Source organism: Arachis ipaensis, chromosome B6 (assembly GCF_059453495.1).
Source record: "Arachis ipaensis isolate K30076 ecotype BB chromosome B6, ASM5945349v1, whole genome shotgun sequence".
NCBI classification, from domain to species: domain Eukaryota; kingdom Viridiplantae; phylum Streptophyta; class Magnoliopsida; order Fabales; family Fabaceae; genus Arachis; species Arachis ipaensis.
In genome coordinates this window covers 129,470,503-129,474,759 of record NC_142441.1, presented here as the reverse complement: position 1 = coordinate 129,474,759, position 4,257 = coordinate 129,470,503, and the positions used below count along the sequence as shown (strand labels likewise).

General features: G+C 35.7%; 1 pseudogene; it reads right to left on the bottom strand.

Annotated features, from left to right (window-relative positions):
• Window positions 1-368: 368 nt before the first annotated feature.
• LOC148562725 (cytochrome P450 71A9 pseudogene) lies at window positions 369-921 on the bottom strand (annotated as a pseudogene).
• Between the last annotated feature and the right edge of the window lie 3,336 nt (window positions 922-4,257).

Genomic DNA, 4,257 nt, shown 5'->3' with positions numbered 1-4,257 from the left:
CTTCTGGTAATATTACATTGTAGAATGAAGAATTAAAAAAAACAAACAAATCAACCTTCACAATATTTAACTAATTTAGAAGTTCATGAGCCAGGAACGAAAAGAATTTTTTCAAATAATGAAAACGGATAAACTAGCTCTTGTAATTACAATTGCAAACTTTAGGGACAAGATTCTTCGCATCAAAAATTATGAAAAGAGATAGAGAAATATTAGGATTCATTACCTTCTAGCAATATTATAATTTTTTACTATTAACATTCAGGATGTAGAATTTAAAATTTAGTATAAAATACTTTTATTGACTAAATATTAAAAAAATAAATTTTATTGATCTTATAATATTATTGATAATTAAAATTAATAGATTAAATGAGATACTACAAAAATAAGCCAAATACTAAATCAATAATAAAAGTTTATTTTTGCAAATAAAAAATAATGAGCCAATCTCTTTGAACTAATAATTATTCATTTTTTTACAATAATAATTCAAATCCTTAATCTATATTTGTATATTATTTAGGCAACTGGTTAAAGAAAAATTAATGTGTCCAAACAAAACAATTTGAACAATACCTTTTTACTGGTAAGAGAAAGCTTCAAGTGGCTTAGGTTAACAGGACTACCGCAGGAAAGTGCTATGAAATGGAGGAGAACTTGAACCTCTTCAAACCTCACAGCTTGAAAAGATTGAACCCTCTTTGCACTCAGCAAATCCAACATCACAATTTTCCTTATTTCCTTCCAGTAGTCACCGTAAGGAGTGAAAGTCATAGCTGAACCGTTGTATCCAAAACGGTTCATGGCATAAAGTTTGGGACGGCCGAAGAAAGCCATTTCATGGTTCTTGAAGGTCTCTTTGGCTATCTCGGCGGAGGAGACCACCAAAGTAGGAATAGAACCCAACTTCAAGAACATGAATGGCCCATGATGACTTGACGATTCTTGAAGTGATAGATAGCGGAGTTCACCAATTTGGTGAAGGTTGCCGATGAATGGTAGTCTCTGTGGGCCTGGAGGAAGGTTTCTTTGTAGATCTGATTTTCTAAATGTTAAGATGAAAAAAGAGAGAGCAAGAGAGAATCATTGTTCATTGTTGGTGCATGTTGATGTTTTGGACAGAACCAATCTCTCTAATATAGAATGGCCATGAATTGAATCATTCTATTAAGCCACGTGTCGATCATATATTCATTTTATTTCCTTCTAATTTCTCCCTCAACACTTATTCGGTAAGCTTACTTATATGTCTTTCTTATATCTTAAACTTCAATGCAAACAACAACTTACCCTATATATAATCTTAATCTTCAAATAGCTTTCTTTATAAAATTTCAAAAACATTGAATTTAAAAGATTCTGCCACTAAAGCTTAATATGATATTGTTGAGTTTAGATTGATTTTGATACACAATTATAATGACAAATATTTATTGGGCTAAAAACCCAATTATGGTTTAATGTGTTTTTTAGTGATGCAGGCTCATTATTCATTTCTCAGTCCAACAATATTGCTTGAGTATTCCTTTAATGCTTCAAGTTAATGCTAAAACCCAATGAATTTAACAAGCACCGTTCAGCAAAATGCAAAGAAAGAAGGATTTACATTAACAAAGTGATAAAGGGGCATTTGTCTTTATTATGAAAAATAAAGGACAGCTGGAACAAAAAGACACTAACAACACAACAAAGACAGTTGGTACACTCTCAAGACACTAGGACATCAACATACCACTACAAGGACATCAGAGGATCAACATTCAGAAAAAAAGAAAGAGCAAAATGCAACATGCAAGAACAATACAGTAACACAAGGACAACAGAGGTAGTGAAAAAGTTTCACAAAAAGCAGAGGTGGTGGAGCAACTCCTCAACAAGTAGAGTTAATGGAGCAGAATGGAGAAAGCATTGCATGCCAATAGAGACAGCTTCAATAGGTTGATGGTACGAGGAATTGGAAGAGGCAATGAAAAACAAATTGGAAGAGCAAGATGATTCAATAAAAGAGGCCTTATGTCAACATTTGAAAGCAAGAAAAATAGAGCAAATTCAAGAGTATCATCTAAACAAACTTGAGTTGAATTCTTTTTCTTCTACTAGTGCTTCATTTCTGATTTTCTTTGTTATGGCTATCTAATGTCATCTTTTTGTAATTGAGAAAAGGCTAATTATGTGAGTAGTAAAAGCTATGAGAGAAAAGGTTAGAGAGATGCATGAAAAAGCCAAATGAATTATTTCTATGTAATTTGGTTTCAGTGAACTAGGATTAGTTCTCCTTGCCAAGTTGGGACAGCACTTGGGTAGCTAAGCTTTGGGTAGAAAGTTTAGTGAAGGATACTAGATGAATTAGGTTGTAATTCATTAGTATTAGCGGTTGTAATCAGTTTCATTATAGTGAAAATTTCAACATGGTTGTGGTAGAGACTGGACGTAGGTTTCATGGTACATAAAAACCGAACCAGGATACATGTTGTCCCCTTTCTCTTCTTCCCTTCTTTGTTTCTATCTGGTGTATGAGACAAAACAAAAAAATCTCCTGCATATTTAGCTTCTGCAAAAACAGAGCTTAATAAGTTCAAATTTGAGTTAACTTGATTCAACACCCTTCTCAAGTTCTAGCAGTTTCATCAATCGGTATCAGGAGCAAGGTCTCAAGGAGTCAAGCTTCACAGCTTGGAGTAAAGATCCATGGCCAACAACATGGGATCTAACATCATGGCGTACACACTCACCGAAGGACAGTCAAATAATAGACTTCCCTACTTCAACGGTAGTAACTACTCGTACTGGAAAGAGAGAATGCATATTTTCGTGCAGTCAATCGACTGCAACATCTAAAAGATTACTGTCAATGGACCAGACATTCCAAAAAAGTAAAACGCTAATAGAGATGTGGTGCCAAAGGAAGACAACGAGTGGACAGAGAAAGAAAAGAAGAAGATTGAATTCAATGCCAAGGCAATCAACCTAATGTACTGTGCTATCAGTTTTGAAGAATACAGAAAAGTTTCAAGGTGTAAAATGGCTAAAGAAATCTGGGACAAGCTCAAACTCACCCATGAAGGAACCAAGCAAGTTAGAGAAACCAGGATTGATATGCTAATGAAGGAGTATGAGATGTTCAATATGAAGGAGGACGAAAGCATCGATCAAATGTTCGAAAGATTCTCAATAATTATCAACAACCTGGATGCCATGGAAAAAAGCTATTCCGAAGAAACCTTGGTAAGGAAGATCTTGAGGAGTCTTACCAAGAAGTGAGAAGTAAAAAGTACAACCATCTCTGAAAGAAATGATTTGATAAAAATCACCTATGATGAGTTAAGAGGCAAGCTTCTGGCTTATGAAACTACTCACATGTCTCAAGACAGAGATGACAAAAAAAAGTGTAGCATTGAAATCGAGAATGAAAGCTAAAGAAGAAGAATCTGATGCCAGTTTTTCAGATGAAGAAATTGTGCTCTTTGCAAGAAAAATGAGGAGATTACTGAGATTCAAAAACAAAGGCAAGAAGGATCAACCCAAGTTTACCTATTGGTGCGCGGAAATCGTGACGGTTCCATTCCTTGGTAACGGCGCTGAAAACTTTATACGCACGTTCATAATCTTAATTCTTTGTCACAACTTCGCACAACTGACCAGCAACTGCACTGGGTCGTCCAAGTAATAAACCTTACGTGAGTAAGGGTCGATCCCACGGAGATTGTCAACTTGAAGCAAGCTATGGTCACCTTGTAAATCTCAGTCAGGCGGACTCAAATGGATATAGAGTTTTAATAATTAAAAGATAAATAAAACATAAACTAGGATAGAGATACTTATGTAATTCATTAGTGAGAATTTCAGATAAGCGTATAGAGATGCTTTCGTTCCTCTGAACCTCTGCTATCCTGCTGTCTTCATCCAACCATTCCTACTCCTTTCCATGGCAAGCTTTATGTAGGGCATCACCGTTGTCAATGGCTACATCCCATCCTCTCTGTGAAAATGGTCCAATGCGCTGTCACTGCATGGCTAATCATCTGTCGGTTCTCGATCATACTAGAATAGGATTTACTATCTTTTTGCGTCTGTCACTACACCCAGCACTCGCGAGTTTGAAGCTCGTCACAGCCATCCCTTCCCAGATCCTACTCGGAATACCACAGACAAGGTTTAGACTTTTCGGATCTCAAGAATGGCCATCCATGGGTTCTAAATTATACCACAAAGATTTTAATATCTCGGACTCGGTCCCCTGTATTAGATATCTAA